An 18,138-nucleotide genomic window follows, 5' to 3' on the forward strand; every position below is an offset into this window, starting at 1 on the left:
TGGTTGGAGGTTAAATATTCCAACAATAGAATCAGCAGGTCTGAGAAATTCTGTAATTCGATTTTTTAAAAATATTTTCTCATATTACACAGAAAGTGTAGATACATTGTTTTAATGAATTTTTTGCACAAAACATATTAAAGTCTTTTTTTAAGTTTTCTGCATACATTTGTATAGGGAGCAGGTGGGAAATAGTTCTATGTGGGATAAATTCTTATTAGAACAATGTATTTTTGTGAACACGGTGTCAGCCATGCAGGACAATCCATTTTGAGATTTTAGCTGCATACAAGTCAAGAGCATTTATATTTAGTATAAATGTGAGTATGGAACATATAAGATGTAGACTTTTTTTATTTCTGCTCATAAAGAAGCTTTCGAGTCCTGAGAGAAAAACAGTGGTGGTTAGCTTGGAATTCTTCTCCTCAAGTACACAGAGATGACTTTGAGATGCTTTGAAAGACAAGCAGTGACAGCATTTATCTGATCTGAAAATATGGTCTGTTGCACCATAAACTGCTTCCAGACGTTTATACACAGCCACATTATTTAGAGAGAACTGCACACTAAAATGATTCCAATAAAGTCACATCACAGGAAGACTGTGTTTATCACTGAGAGCAGAAATTGATTTATAGAAGGGTATACATTTCTTGTCTGTACTGCTTTTATAGAACTGGATATAGATATACAGATACAGAACGTTTGTGATCCATGGAACACATACATATACTGTATAGTATATACACACATGCAGTTGTTGACAGCCAAAGAATGCTCCACAGCCAAAACGTTTTTCTATTCTTTTCAGCATGGAATAAACCCTTACTTTTTCCTTCACATACAGTATATATATATATGTCCCACAATCACAACGTGTTCTTGCTTTTTTCTTGCATATGACACACCGCTTCGGGATACAAACCTGAAGAAACTACCAGAACTGTGTTTTTCCATTCTAGTGTTCAGCCTGAAATCAGTCTGTAACGTAGATTAGTATACATATCTGCACACAGGTCCATTGAAGTTGTGTTGCCAGTATAAAACAATAAAAAAGCAAAAGTTCAAATCCTTATATTCTGCCTGTGTAGTATAACATGTCTAACCTACATAAGGGCAGAAAATGATCTCCCATTGTTATGTAAATGTTATCATTTGGTTAAAATGGAGCACTGAAACAGACCGACAAACGTAACCTAATAAAAGCAATGGTTCGGAAAGCACTGTAGCTGAAACACGCCTTGAGCTTCATCTTGCTTTCAGCCTTTGAAAAAGAAGATGGCAGAGAGCATTGTAAGGACACGAGTGCCGAGAGGGTTTCAGTCAGTGGTGGATGTCAATGTACCCATTATCAGCCCCTTCTTCTTCGTCACTCCTCTTTGTTCAAAGTGATCTGGTCCATTTTCACTGTTTGCAAACATTTCCTGTCCCTTCATAAGCATATGTAAAGCATTCAGTGGGATGAGTAATTTATTAAAATCTACCTAATTTTCCGTGATATATTAAATCTCTGCTTCAGTAATCATAGCCCATTTCATTTAGCGAATTAGGCACCCACTACTTTGTGTGATTAAAGCCCTGGAAAATGAGGCCTGTGCTCATATTAGTGAACATTCAAAGCCTGCTAATGGTGTGGCGATGGAATAGATTATGAGACAATTCATTACAGTTCAACGGGGGAAAAAAAAAAACCTTCCATAATGCAAAAAATGCAAGCATGAATATCTGCATATAGTCTGAACCATCTGTGCTCTAATGGCTTCAATAATGGCTGACCATCTTCAGCAGGCTTTGAAATGACATCCATGCAATATTAATTTGTTGATGTACAGTGTGAAGCTGTTGGAATAATTGTGCCCACGCTCAGCATGGGAGCAGGCCACAAATGCTGTGAAGAAATGACACTGAAGACTCGGTCCCTGGGGGAGATCTGCAGCACCCTAACTCCAGAGATCGCTAATCCTCATAACTAAAACATTCCCCCTGCAACTTCTCTGCAAAAACCGCAGACATCTGCACAGCCTACCACACCATCCCCAGTCAACAGCCACATGTCTGATGTCACTTGGGCCGCCTCTTATCTCATTCTTTTGGATCCCTTCTCCAGCTTTCTTTGGCTGTGCTTTGCTAAATCATCATTAGGAACTATCAACTATTATGGTAATTCAAACCAGTCTGGATCATCAGCAAGATTAATTGGGGCAGCCTAGGAAAAATGGCATTGTGGTGCATCTTTCCAAACCAGACGTGTTCCTTTTAGTGCTTCCTCTGTCCCAGCAAGCATACAGTACACTCTGCATGTGAAGTCAAGTCAGCGCTGGGGTCAGGATGACTACACCCCTTGAGTGACAAATGACTCTCTGCCTGCTTTCACTCACGAAACTCGTCGGTTGCCTCCTCCACAACAGAAACCAAAACAAATGGTGAAAAAATAATAACAACAGCACAATCTTTCACTGCCGGCCAAACCTCCTAAAAGCACTGCCTTTATATTGTCCAAAAACACAGTTTCTTCAAATGGGGCAACTGTTTCGTGTTTAAAGAAAATTAGCAGCCCCAGAGTTTGAGGTTGAGCCTGACACATGCGCTCTTTGTGCTTTCTAATTATGTCATTTTAGATCCCAGTCACTGCAAATAAGGACCAAGATGTCCACAAACCAGCGCAAGACAGTAAGGGACCACATGCCCCCAAGGAATTGTTTGACAAACACTCTTGGACACTGCCAAGCTAATGTGGTTATCTGATAACTGTCTGCTGTTAAGCGGCTCCTAGAGGCTCCGACACTCTTTTCGATCGACTTAAACACGTCCTGTCAGTAGATCACGCGCACTCAACAGCTAACCCGCATGCCGCAGAGAGCTGGGGCGGTGTGCGCTCCAAGGACTGAGGCATTTCATTCAAACATGCAGTCCCAGTTCCTCTGCTGTTCCAGCAGTTGCTAGACTTCAGCAAAGCTGATCTCACGCTCACGTTCGTCTCCTACCTGGTCACTCGTACTGACAGATTTGTCGCTCCCATGAAGTTTAGATGTCCCGACCCTGGTTAATACAAGAAGAACTACAGCTTATTTGAAAATGTAGTCTACATAATTAAAAATTCAATATTCCAATTTGTGAAGATACAAGCCATCGGTTCGAATGCAAGGCACTTAAAAGTGCAAACACTGCCCAGTGCCTTGTGGTCTACTAAAGATGTCCCTAGTGATTGTGGTGGGTGAGGGGAGGGTGCGTGGAATGGATTGTTAGCTTAAATGCACCTGTGCTTTTCTCCACAAACACCTCGTCCTCCACAGAGCTGAGCCGTAAGCAGCATAAAGAAAAAAATCCTTGTATTGACCGGATGTTGCGTGAGAGCAGCCCCACTGCATAGGTGGAAAGAAGAGAAACTGCTTCACCAATTGAATAAAGAGGGCTAGACTGTACAAGCCCAGGACAGGCAGGTTAACTACTGTTTTACAAAGTGCCATGTGATCCTTAATGACAGAATCATCAGGGTCTTGGTTAATGTCTCACCAGAAGGATGGCACCTCCTAAAGCACAGTGTCCCGGGCACTATAGTGGGGCATTAGTCTTGGAAGTTCTGACCCAGAGGGAAAAGAGCACCTCCTGGTACACTACTCTCAATAGCCTGGTCTTTCACTGCAGTATGGTCTAAGTGCATTTAAAATAAAAAACAGGGGGCACTTCTTTACCCAGAGGTTGTAGGAATGTGGGACACACTACCCAGCTATACTGTTGAAGCCGATACCCTTTGGCCCCTACAAGAAACAGCTGCATCAGTTAACGATGACCTTCTAAACAGGCTAGCCGGGCCAAATGCCCTCCTCTCTTTTGTAACAGTTCTTATGTCCTTGTAAGACCACCTATCTTGCTCTGAAGGGTGAAGCACTAGACACTGTAACTCCTAACAGCTGCTTCATCCCAGCTCTGCACCAGCGACACCACCGGCACTGCTTGGGGCATGCTACTATTACTGTTGTGCCACTGTTGATATATTTTATCATTCGTTGGGCTGCTCTGCTGTTGAACTGCATTCAAATTAAAACAAGGACTCCCCTCTGCAGAAGGGAAAAACGACATTAACCAGATCATGATTTTATTAGCTATGTTTTTAGTTGTCACCACAAACATGGAAACACAGAAAAAGAAAAAAAAAGCCATTAGTTCACTGGCATGTCACATGACCTAAGACCACAATGCGCAATTCCCCAACCCTTCTGGTAAAGGAGCATAAATTCCAGCAGAACGTTGACATCGGTGGCCGTGCCAATATGAAACGAGGCTCTACATCTGTTCAGACAACGGTCCTCTTAAAATTTTTGTGGATTTGGAAAATAAGATTCTTAGTCAAACTGGCACCCCTATTAAATGCAAAATGATTTCCGTATGCATTAGACAGCAAAATTCGAGTGGCGTCTTTGATAATGGGCAAGCAATAAAAGAACACAGAAACAGGAATCTGAACCTTATCTCCAGGCTGCCAAAACGATAAAGTAAATCCTTCTTAACGCAACCCTGCCCCATTCTCTCTCTCCCGCCCCAACCCCACACTCTGCATTTATTCATTTTCAGACTGAGCAGGAACGTGATTAATATTCCATGCCACACACTTCATCATCGGGGCTACTTTAATTCGTATTTGCAAACCCAAAAGATGCATCTCCGTAATCTTAATAAAGTGCTAAATTATAAATAGGTAAAGAGGTTTGTGGGTTATTCAGTCGTGGGAGTGAACCATCAGATGAAGTTTTAGAAGAGAAACCTTTGCTGCCAACTTTACAGTTAGAATCTTTCATAAAGCATTCCCGCTGTTAATTAATGAATTAATGCCTTTTAGTACCTTCCAGTTGTTGTTAGCATTAAAGCTTAAGGCACCCACAGCATCTAAATTGGACTTTGTGTTTACCTTTCTACAGATTTCCTCACAGTGTTTGTGATGTTAGGGTGTTGCTTATTTTCATAAAAACAAATTACAGAAGACACACATGAATGGTAAATGAGCAGGGGAGAAAACAGACGATTCCATTAAACTGAGGATTTGAATGAAGATTGCACAGATTGTGTCTCTAAATTAATTATTCAAAACAGCGCTCCTTTCTCTGTTGACCTCTTTCAAGAAGCACAAATGATTAAAGAGGCTATCAGCACACCCCCTTCCATGGGTATTGGGTGAAGTTGCTCTTCTCAAGAGATACTGGAGGTGTCTGAACTCTTCTGATCTGGACCTGTGTGGGAGTGAATGTAACCTTAATTTTTCTCAATTTATAACGAATAGCCAAAATCATCTGCTTCTCATTTTCTGCTATCTAGTGATCTAATAGCTGCATTTATTGTTCTGTGTTTTTACTGTAGATCAGCAATGTTGCTTCAGCCTGCACTGACGTGCTAATTTAGCAGGGCATGGAATGAAAATAAACTTTCCAGACTTTCCGAAGGTGAAGGAGAGGAGAATATCAATGGCACACAAGCAAAGCACTAGGGGGTGGAGCAGTGGCACTGTGGCTAAGGATCTGTGCCTGTGGCTGGAAGGTTACCGGTTCAAATCTTCAGGCTGGCAGAGGAATCCTACTCTGTTGGGCCCCTGAGCCCCAACTTAAGTCCCTTAACCCCAACTGCTCCAGGGGTGCTGTATAAAAACTGTGCTCTGACCCCAAGCTTCTCTTTCCCTGTCTGTGTGCCTGCATCTCTCATGGAGAGCAAGCTGGGGTATGTGAAACAATGAATTTCTAATGCAAGAAATTGTATATGGCTAATAAAGTGATCTTATCTTCTCTAAGTTGATCTGTTAATGCCCATGTATCTCCTGCTCTCCTGATGCTATTTTTCAGACTTTGTATACCCCGACAGACAGAATGTCTTACTCTGAATGTCTTTGCTTCCAAATGTAGCAACATCAAGAGAAAGAGTCATGCAGAAGGAGCACAGTAAAAGATGAATGTCAGGAATGGAGAGATGAGAGGACATACAGTATTGGAAAAGCTACCTGCCTACAGCCCAGTTGATCTCCATATCCTCCACTCCTCTCAGTACAAATAGCATTTAATTCATGCTATTGACAGGCTGCGTCTCAGCCAAAGGGAATGTGTTGGGACAAGTGAAATTGCTTCTCAACAGCTCCAGTTTACAGTTCTGGCAAAGGAAAAAAAAACAGTGTATATCAACAATCAGTTTGTTTTGCACAGATAGAAGGGTGTGCACTTTTCCAAAATTGAAACTAAGATTTCTCCTGTTAATCAAAAGTTTATCTCCAGCCTTTGTCTAACGTGTTGCGGTGGCCTTTGTCCATCAGTGACACCTCAGATTAGATTCTCGAAAAGCTGTGTGTGTCTCTCACAGATCTTTCATTTCTACTGAAAGCTTCCTAGTGCCTGTTCTCTGGGAAGGGGGTACCAGATAAAGTCTGCATTCATAAAGCCTTAGGTTGATTATCCATGCTTTTCCTGACAGAACAGTCCCCGGATTCCAGTCCTGCTATTTTGCTTTAACCTTTGGAATCAAGCAGGAAAATGAGAATTAAGTCAATTCATTTTTATTTTACTTTTTAAATGTATAACTGTTCCCACACACACCCAGTGGAAGAAGTGCACACACAGTGCACACTGTGGGAAGCTAATTCAGCCACCACAGCCAGCTGAAGCAGAACTTAATTAAATAGCATTTCCACCCATAAATCTCCTGATTTTTAGGGGTGTTAAAATACTTTTCATCAAAATTCAAAAGTAGCTATTAACTACTACTATAAGTAGTTTTTGTTTTTCTATCTCTGTACAGCTTTTAAATCTGTTTTACTTGCACACTATGTATAATGTAAAGATTCTGTATGTTTTAGTCCGTTTTCAGTTTATTACTTTTAATAAACATTTAAAGGCAGACCTGGTATTGTGTTACTGTGCCATGCTAGCTTTCCAAGCCCTCACACTTTTATTTCGCTTTATGGTTAAGTGCTCACTCACGCAAATCATGGTCATTCCTGCCAAAGTTTTAGTCACAGCGGCTGTTCGGGCACATCGTAAAGTCTACCCCCTTTGTCTAGCTGTTAAAAGTAAAGTTGTCATAAATGAGTTGGAAAACACTCTAAGAAAAGTAGGCCTGCGTTCTTCCCATAACCCTGTAAGTCCCATTTAGACCAAGCTAGAGGTTCCAGGATAGGAAGTCTCCCATTAACAGAAATGCACACGCACATTACATATCACATATCTCACCTTTTAAATTGATCTGAGAACTAGTTTTTCCTTGAATAACCTATATTCTCATCAGTTCTGTCCTACTGCTGAAAATGCAGATTGAAAACATTATTAATGTTTTGCTGTTGTAGTTTCATTTGAAAAACAGCTTAAGAACCGTACTGGGGTCTGTATGCAATTAATTCACAGCCCTGAATAGTGTGTCTCTCAGGGAAGACATCACCTATCCTTCGCACACTGTATTACCTCTCTGGGAGGCATAGCTATTATCACAGGCGCTTGGAATGAAATTGTGATCATCATAACTCTGGTGTTTATTTTTCAGGTTTTGAATAAGCAAGCACTTTACTGTGTTGGGCAGCAACACAATAGTGATGCTGAAGGGAAACGTTTGCACATGCAGTCTCTCCAGTCAAGTGGAGGAAGTCTGCCTCCAGCTGGGGAATGCAGGAAAAGCAGAAGAACATGGCTTTTGTCCGAGGTGCACCCTTGACACAGCTAGAGAGGGAATACAACAAATAACCTTTGCTCGTGTTTTCTCACTTGTGGTTTTAAATTGTCCCTGCCCAGTACTGCTTTCAGGTTTTAATATTTTCTTTGTTTTCCCTTTGGAGAATTTCATTTCACTGTAGATAGGCTCAATCTCACACAGCATCACCAACAGAACTATTAAGCACCTTCTAACTACCAGCCTCTGCGTCTAACTTCTGAGTCTGTGCCAGCTCTCCTCCAACGCCCTCCTCACAAAAACCCCACGGAAAAGCTGAAAAACAAGCTCCTGCTGTTCACATTGTTTGGCTTAAAAAATCACAGCGATTTTAATGTTTAAAAAAGCACTTTGTAGGTTGCAGAAGGACCATTTTGGGTACTGCTAAATTTTTCCCACCCGTCTTCACTAATCACTCGTTTCTCTGGTGCGACTGTAAGGAGGCCTGAGTGCCCAGTAATCTGCTCTCTTGAGACCTGTTTTTAGATTGGAGCTCAAAAGGTTGCAGTTTAAGATGAAATTTGCTCCATTTTGCACATTTTAAAACTCTTAATTTTAGCACTCTGTTTTCATCCAGAGCTATTTTGCCACACACGCTTCAGCAGTGTGGAGGTGTTTATATAAATACTGTAGGTTATTACACAACTGAGCTCTCTTCCTGGGCAGCTGCACAGACAGGGTGATGTTTCCAATCTTTGATGATGAGTGAAAGACACACTCAGGTCTGTGAGAATGACATGTCAGATGTATGAAGTGCCCGTTCTTTCTGCCCTTTCTGGTAAGAGTTCTGACTTTTGAGGGTGGAAAAAAAAAGAAAAGGAATATTCAGCCTGCGGTAAGTGTCTAGTTTAATTTAATTCAATAATCCCGATAAATGAAATAAATCCCTTTTGGGATCCTCATTTACTTGGTTAGCGAGATAATGTGAAATGAGGTTCACAGAGAAAAATTAGGACATTATGGTTGATTGAGCTCTTACAAAGAGGGAAAAATATTAATACTCAGATACACTTTATATTTATGATTTTACTTTAATGAATGAATGCATCCAAGCGGAAAACAATCAGAAGGAAAGAAAAAAAGATTTCAATGAGTTTGAATAAATTGGTTGTAAGGAAGAGCAGTTTGAGTTGTGGCTTTGAGCTGGTTTCTGCAGTGTGAAACGTCCTGCCTTTAAAGACTGCGGACTGCAAATCAGACAAAAAGGACACAAGACTTTCTACACGGGCAGTGACAAAGGCAGGCAAGCTCAACTGTGTTGCCAGCAGTAGCTCCTTCCTATTTTTCTATTCAATTGTTTCGTGAACAAGAAGAGCCTGGTGTTGTAGGTCTTAGGTCGTGGTGAATAAGATTCTGAGGCTGATCAGGGAGGACAGCCAATCTGTCCCAACTCTAAAAAAAAACAACACTTCCTATCCTCTTCACCCCACTGATGATTTTATCATTATAAGCGGTTCGTGTGCATCTTTTTTCCAGCTTTTACATCAGTAGGATTTAGTAAACCTGTGCAAACTGATTATATTACAGTTATATATTTGATCAATGTTAGCAGAATCATTTTCTTCAGTACACAATCACATCGTAGTTGTCAATCACAGTGTTTCAGCTGTAATAGTTTCATTGCTTTTCTGCAATCACGTTAATTTGTAACACATCTGATCGTAACATAGCTCAGCTCTTATTTGTACATTTCATTGCTCCGGGGGGTATGGAGATGTACAGTTTCATATTGTATACATCAGTGCACACATGCAATTACACCCCCGTCATGATCTACAAATACAGATCAGCTTGTAAAGAGCATGGAGGAGCTGCGTCAACACAACCATGTGCCCCCATATTGCTGTAAAAATGCTCAAAGAGCACGAGTTACTGGGAAGACTGTTCTTAAGGGATGAAAAGGTCTCAGCAGGAAATAAAAAATAAAATGAGAATGGAAGGGGTGGGGGGGGGGTTCATTAGAGTACTGCATCCTTTCAGTGTGAATTTAGCCTTAAAAAGATTCACATCTGATCATTCTTGCCCTATGCTGTTCCCTATAACTATAATAAAAACATAAAACCACACAAAAGTATATTACGCTTTGCAGTCTAATACTGTACTTCATAGTAAACAGATGTCTATACGTTAATGTACAGTGCACACTACACATGTCAGTTTATGTCCATCCTAGCTATTATATGTTTCTTACACAGATACTTTTACCGCGGGAGATCAAGACCTACACATTTTCATAATTATGCCATTTCCTTACTGTCCTAACTGGGCTCCTGAGTAGTGTTCTGATTCGTACAGCAACAATATCTTACTGCAGATGCAACCAGCGAGAGAATGGTGAACAGCCTTCTCTGCTTTACAAACTGTCCTATGTTCTTAAGGTTGCAAAATACAGTTTGAGACAATTACATTTAGTGATTTTTTATTGAATAGTGACATTAAATCGACAAGCCCGTCTGCTGAGGAAGGAAACTGCTTGGGAGCTTTGCCCAACAGATGCAGTGGGCTCTCCTCTGGCACCACATCTATCTCAAAGTACTGCTCAGAGTTAACAGGAAAACATGCAGCTTTTGTCTCAGGGCTTGTTTTCCATACAAAGGGGGGAAAAAGCATTCCCACATCTGGAAATGTGACACAGTGATGCTCAGTGATTAGAAAGGTCCATTCGCTTGCTCTGTAATTGCGGCGATCAATGGGTGACACACTGTCCAGCGTGGTCAGTCAGAAACTGGCGTCCCCCACCAGAGACAGGACCCCTCTGTTTGACAGCAGCCCAGTCTTCACACTCACCACACTCCACACCTCTGGGTCAACCACGCACGATATCTGTATGACAAAATCTCGAAACAGGAGGAAGAGGAAGAAGTAACAATTTGCGCACAGTTTCAGAAACAAACTTTTTTAAAAAAAACTAAACTAGTGGGAACCTGAAATGAAAGAATGATTCTGTAATAAGACAGAAGCGATATAGCTTCAGTCTGGATAGATATATCCTTAATAAAACATTCCTTATCTCTGTTTTCCTAAAATTATAATAAGTAAAAAGAGCATACCAGGCAAGGGCTTTTAATTTGATGTGCTGGTCCTAAAAATGTTTAAATCCTAAAACAATTCTTGAAGCCTTAACAGAGTGCGTAATCGCACAGAGTGGAGTTAGAGTGACCTCTAATGTCTGACACTAAGCACTACATACAATAATGTTTTCTTTAGGGAGTCCGTGAATTGACTCTGTCTTTTCTCCAGCTGTAAAATTGACCACAGATGCCACTGTCAGTCTGACTTTCCCCGTTTCCTGCTGTCTGACAGTTACTGCTATTTGGTGCGGTTTAGGCGCCTATTGCTGCCAGTTGATTCCTTGCTCTGTGTGCGTGTTTTGGGGGAAGAGGTTCAAGGGACTTCAAGACTGGAATGAGGCAACTTTTACTGAACCCTTTGCACCACAAATGGCTTGAAACATGGGGGGGGGGGTGGGGGGATTGTTCAACTGATCCAATTAAGGACATAACCAGCGCAATGAATCGTGACAAGGGCATCTGCTGAGCAAATAGATTAATTGAGAGGTCAGATAGGATGAAAAGCAGAGAAACCTGAAGCTCACCTGAGCCAGACTGGTTGGCTCCCAACGGACAGTCTGTGTGTCCCAGGGACTGGAGGCTGGTGTTGGGAGTTTAATCATGTGGGTAGAATGTGAATCTGGCTTTTTAAAGATAAAAATAAGACAAAATCAGCAACTATGAATAAAGGTGTTCAGCAAAGTCTGCCTGGGTTTATCAGAAGGTGAATGGCTCTTAGATGGGCATGCATTGTAGTATTACTATTATTATCCTTATCATGGGATATCATACACTCTGGTGCTGACGCCATTACATCAATAGCTTTCAACCATGCATTATTGAATTGGAGTTCCTGGGACATCTGTTATACCAGCTCTCAGAGGTAATCAGACTAATGGGCTTTAAACTTAGAAAAATACGTCTATAAATAAATAAGTAAAAAAAATACTCCCGCTCGTCTCCTAATCAATTGCCAGAAATGCATCTGTTAATGAAGTCTTGTTAAACTCGGAGATATACAGCAGGTGAAGATTAATGTGCATTGGGAAAGCAGTGGCAGACAGAGGAGCAGCAGACTCACCAGGTCAGTGGCTCAGGAAGAAGGGATAACATGTCCTGGACAGTGTAGAGAGAGGATACAAGCTGACCTGGTCAGCACAGACACACAGGGGGCGAGTGAGCAGGCGAGGTGCCCTTTTCAGCACAGACACACATACAAAAATCCACGTCACACTCCCTGAATGGGTATGGAAGATATTTAAGGGTCATACTTTACACATTTCAATGGCATTACCAATTTCATTGTACCACTTCTGACAAAAACACAGTGCATTAAAAAAAATGATTAGTATTAGTGATAATTATTATTAGTACGCGACCTTAACACAGCTCACTGCCAAAGGTCTTAAAATATTTTAAAACAACCGAGGCCTGTGAGAAGTTATATTGTAAAACAAAACTGCAAAACAAAGTGTGTGGAACAAGATTTTGGACAAAGTAAAAATACTGTAGTCATAAAAAATGACTGTGAGAGGTGATATTTTAAGAGAGTAATTAAGCGTGGTTGTGCTGCTCTAGCAGCTCATAAAGAAATGTTCTGGAGACAGAAAAGGAAGACAGATTCTGTATTTCACTGTTTTATTGATGTGGGACTTTGAAACAAGAGAAACTGAAAAATACAGTATTAACTCTGATGGGGATTTCCTACACCTGAAAGAAGGCTCACATTCTTCTAAAAATTAAGAATAAATAGAGTGGGTACCTGCTTCCTTTTTTAAAGTTTACTCATGGATTGTCTTTATTAACTCAATGCATTTTGACATACAAGCCCCTCTCTGAATTCTGTTAAAACACCTCCATTCTTCACTGCCAGGACAGGGCGTTAGAAACGAGGTCTTAAGTGTATGAGCCATCCATTCACACTGTGCAGACCAGCCGAAACAGAGCTCGCTGGTTTAAAATGACAAACCAGGCTCTCTTTTCTGATCATTACTCCTGCCAAGCAATATTCATAAATTTAATTTCAAATCAGTTTCCTTTTATTAGTTTCTATGTTATTAAATGAGATTGCTTCATCTTAATATATTTCAAGGCTTGAAATGTAGCTCTAAGCTGTTATTCAAATCAAATAACATGCCCCTCACTTGTGCACGGCACTAATAAATGCCAGCTTGTGATACATTTGCAGACAACAGTCACATATATTACACTAGGCAATAATGCTCTTGATGCCCTTTATTACAACAGACTCAGATTAAGAAGACCATTTGGCTGCCATGAAGCAAGGAGACTCTCTTGTCACAGCCTTCAGCCATATGAGCAGATGACCACGTGCCCAATGGTTCAGTTCAGACAGGGGACTTGAAAAGCCCTGATTACTTATAAAAGGAATCAAACGCTGTTACAATTTTACACGTGTTACCCTTCTTCAGAAAGCCACTGTTACCAAACCAGGGTTTCCGGATGGTTGTGCACCAGTGTCCTTTGCCATCTCGCCCCTATGGTATCACACGACACCGGCTTGCTGGCGGGCTCGGAGCCTGTCTAAGACCCGCGCTGCGGCACGGCGCTCTAGTGGTGATCACTAGCGCCCCTGTATGCGTGGAGTCTGGGTTTCACCAGGTTTCTTCACTGGGAGAACCTGGAAGACACTGTGATTAAGTGGTCGTTATTCACGTTGTCGTGTCGTGTTTGATGGGCGCATTTGGTTGTGTGTTCGCTCACTGTGTGGCAAGGGGTTGCTGGGAGAGTTCCCCAGGGCGAGAGAGAGCGGGACTCAGGGCAGCACACCGTGTCAGGCGCTATATAAATGTCTGAAGCGGCACAGCCAAATTGCATACGAATCTCGGTTTTGTTGAAAAGCAGAGCAATGGAAAAAGATTTCACAAACATTTCCAGAATCCAAACCATGCAGGCGAGCCCTGATCGGCGACTCTGAATTGCCCAGTTCCTTTGTCCACGGGGATTTCAGATCTGGGGGGGAGATTGCTCCCAGTACCACCAGTACCACCAGAACGAGTGACAGAGCAGCCGAGCTGGAGCCATTGCCCCTCACAGGTGGCTTCTCTGATGCCCGTGGCTCCGGTGCCAGCTCAGCACGAGCCACGGCGGGCAGCATGAGTGCTGGGGGGGTGCCTTCCCTCGACTCCTCTTCTTCAGATAGCACTGCACAACCCCGACCTTCTTTCATCTGTATTTCCAGACGACTACCCATGTAAAGGTTGCAGCTTAGAAAGCTTAGCTGTTATGGAGAATGACCTTTAATTTTAATATGAATATTTTTTCTTCTTATTATTATTATTGAAAGATCTATGCACACGATAAGTGCATTTTTTTATTATTATTCATATAAAATGCCAAGCAGGGAGCCTTTCCGTTCTCCTCAAACTCCCCCCCCCAACACGCACACCCCCTCTGTCTCCTGAACTCCCATTTACCGTCAGCGCTGAAGCTTCCTGACAATGGAAATTAATATGCGTTGAGTTCCTTCCCCTTTATTTACTCAGCGAGGTTTGCCGGGCAACTTTATCAGGAGTAACATTATCAAGAGCTTTGCTGAGAGCTTATTCATCACATTCACATCTGTGCCTGCCCAACACTTGTCACTGTCAATCAAGCAGCAATAATACACAGATGATTCTCTCATTTGGTTTAATAAAATCTCTTGGCTTATTTGCACAGCAGTCATTATAGCACATAATTGCTGTATTGGGGTGTAAGGGAGGCTGTAGCCTGGGGGATAAGAAAAGACTATTGCTATATGAAGGATTTGTTGTTTTTTTTTTTTGCTGCCTTCTCTCCCTAGTCGCTCATATTCCTAAAATTAATATTGCATTTGAATCCAGCCTCTGCTCTTCCTATGCAGGCTAACATTGTTATTACTTATTACCAGGAAGCAGAGTCATTCGTTCTTAGTTTTATGTCTTTCCTGTCAAGACAAATTTCATTGGGAGCTGCCACGTGCAATTTTTAACTGTCATTTAAACCTCACTCTAGGAGTCGAATTAGGGGGCTCAAGGTTTTCAAAGCAGCGGGCTAACATAACTAAGGGACACCTCTCTGCCTGAATTAAAGTTTAAGAGCCCGTGGTCATTATTTATGTTGTCGTGCTGTTTGATGGGCGCGTTTGGTTGTGTGTTTGCTCACTGTGTGGTAAGAGGCTGGTACGACAGGGCTGCTGGGAGAGTTCCCTTGAGCGAGAGAGAGCACACTGTGTCAGGCGCTATATAAATGTCTGAGGCGGCACTGCGCTTGTTTGTGTGATGCTAACTGGCACAAACAAATTCCATACGAATCTCGGTTTTGTTGAAAAACATTTCACAAACATTTTCATAACACAATTGATTTTTTCACCTTGATTTTTAAAAACAAAGCTATATCACCACCCTCCAAAAAAACAAAATATACTGGAATTATAGGAGCAGGAGTATTTGATATGTTTATGAAGGCACTGGTGGGATCATGCCAGTTTCTGTGCGCGGAAAGAGGATTAAGCCTCTCAAAAGAGTATTGAAATTATTCTTGATAAAGTTTTCAAAACAATAGGCGTCACTGGGTCCATTTAGCTTCTTTTACACAGTTGTGGAATTGTGTCCTTGTAGATTTTTTTAAATATACCCAATAGTGAAAATAAATAAACTGAAGAATGCCACTTCTAATACTCACCCTGATCCTACCCTCCACCTCCACCCCATTACTCTCTGATTCCTATAGGCTGACCGGGGTTTTGGCAAATAAAATGCCCCCAGAAAACTAGCCTAGAGCTGGCAGAACTGGAGTCAGAGCACCTGAGGAGACTGAGATCTGAGCAGAGACCTGCATCAGCATGTGAGCTGTAAAGGAACACATAGAGATCAATTCCACATTGAAATGTCAAAAGACAGAAGGCTGTGAAGCCTTCTTCAGGTGTGTGTCTGCTTCCGTTTTACATGACAGTGCCAAATTATTCTCTATTTGTTCCGCATTAGTAGAAACGAACGGTAAGATCATCATCATGTATGGATTTACAGATTCGCTGTGATCAAACAGAGGTCTACAGTTGTATTTTTAGCCTAAAGCTGTGAATAGGTAGTGGAGATTAAGATAGAGGATTTAATCACATGAAAAGAAAAAGACAGAGGACAAATATCACTGGAGTAACTGTAATCACTATGAACACACCTGCTTACATACAACAAGGGCAGAGGCAGGTGATGATGAATTGATCTCTGACTGATTGCTGTAACATCCAGGAGTAGACAGGTGAAGAGTTGATAGGCTTGTGAAGTTTAGCCTGATCCCTCTAAACGAATGCAACACTCTCCTGTCTCACAGCCTCAAGACGACGCCTGCCTCTTTAAAACACCCTGTACGGCATTATCACTAGGGAATGAGACAAACGCAAGGAAATTACCAATGAATATTAAACAGATTCATTAAGAAGCAGCATATTAAAAGTTGGACACTGCAATACTATTATTTTTTAAATAACAGCTAGTCATTATGAAGATTAAGCTTTAACTCTTTTTATAATTGTCTTTGCGTGTCTAAAATAATGTTCATGATAATGGGATTTAATGTGGCCGAGGGAAAAAAATCTGACCTTTTTTTGTGGGATTGTTAATATCAACTTCAACAAATTGTTGTTAGCTATACAATGTGTATAATTGTCGTACATAGTATTACAAATTATCTGTTTTCACTCAAAATCCTGCTTTTGTTAATAAAATGTATTTAAATATTTCTAAAAGTGGACTGATTAGATGTTCTCATTGATATTTTCAGATGAAGTCAGTGACCTTGTGATGTCATATTTAGAGATATTTACAAATGTGTAACAATAAGAACTAGATGCAAATTGTCTTCATCAATGAAGTGTAGTGGAAACAAAATAGATTCACATAATAGAGTAATAATGAAGTCGATAATTAGGTTCTACATTCAAAGCTGGACAATGTCATTTTCTCCAATTAATTTCAGCAGCGAAGCGTTAAATTAGATTTATTCAGAATAATTACAGAGTTTAATTGTCATGAAATCGATCATTTATCATACTACCCTACTAAAGAGCTTAGCTGCAGAAAAGTACCTGCGGCAGCCAACAAACTTATTGGTGGACCTGAAAATGACCTTTCCTTAATGTTCTGACCAGAGCTGAAACATCAAACTCATTCCAGGCATCTGATCTTACACACTGTACTCATAAATATGCTAGTTAAAGCGATATGTCTTTTTACTAGCTCTTTTTATTGCTGCGAGGGGAGAGAGACCTTGCTATCTCACGCCAAGACTTTGCAGCAAAAAAGACTCAAGTACTTGTAGGTTATACCACTATCAATCAGCTACTTTGTTAAAAAAAATACCTTTTTGTATAAAAGTCATCAAGTATACTACAGATGAGAACAAAATTGTACACTAAACTAAAAGAATAAAAATTTCCATAAAAGTATTTGAATAGTACACTAATTTTAATACTTATTAAGTACTACCATCTTATAGCCAGACATTAAAAGCTGAGCAAGATAGGCCTGGACAGTACTGGGATTAGAGACCTTTAAAGAAAGGCAGGTTGTTGCTGCTAGCGGTGTTAGTGGACCAGTAGGTGGCGCCTTTTCCTCTTGCCCAGAGTTTCTGAACCCGTGTGTCAGCATGGTGACCAGGGACAATGCTGCAGGAGTAGGAGGTGCTGTGCTATGGCTGAGTCCGTAACCCAAAGCATTTCAAGTTCTGACGACTTTGCCATTACAAATTCCACAGCACAGTTTTGAAAGAAGAGCTAGAGCCCACTCCAGGCTTGTACAGTCGGTCCTTCCTACAGATCCTCCTTAATTCCACTTGTGGATGAATTTCTTCGCCAATGACGCAGAATGTCTGCCACACATCTCCCAGGTGGGTGTTGCACATCAGAGGTGGATGAGATGGGTAATCATTTCAGTTATTCACTTGTGTACTACCTTTACTGTAACCTTATACCATAGAAGCTATATTATATTCTTCTGTGCCATTAAGAAGACCTGGAAAACCCTACTGTTAATACAAAGGATAAAGACTAATGTACCGACAAAAAACCCTGGAAGAATAGGCATCACGAGAGTTTCCTGTCTGTAGATGCTAGTGACCTGTAGAGAAAACCAGCAGGGAATGTGAGCTTGATTTGAAAAAGTGATTTATGATGGCTCTTTCTCAATTGTTGTGAGAGGAGTGTGAAACTTGATGAGCCTTGGAAAGATGGCAGCTTGGGGCGTACCTCCTTAACATTATCGTGTGATGAAAAAAAGACAAGCAAGAACACTGTTAATATAGCACCTTTCAATTCAAACATCCTCAAATCGTTTCAGAGAATACTATACAATAAAACAGAACACAAATCAGTCTTAAAACAGGAAATTAAGGTAATTGTGATTTACAGTGATGGAACATTGTGCATATAGCATTATTT

This window comes from Lepisosteus platostomus, chromosome 20 (genome assembly GCF_059453375.1).
Source record: "Lepisosteus platostomus isolate fLepPlt1 chromosome 20, fLepPlt1.hap1, whole genome shotgun sequence".
NCBI classification, from domain to species: domain Eukaryota; kingdom Metazoa; phylum Chordata; class Actinopteri; order Semionotiformes; family Lepisosteidae; genus Lepisosteus; species Lepisosteus platostomus.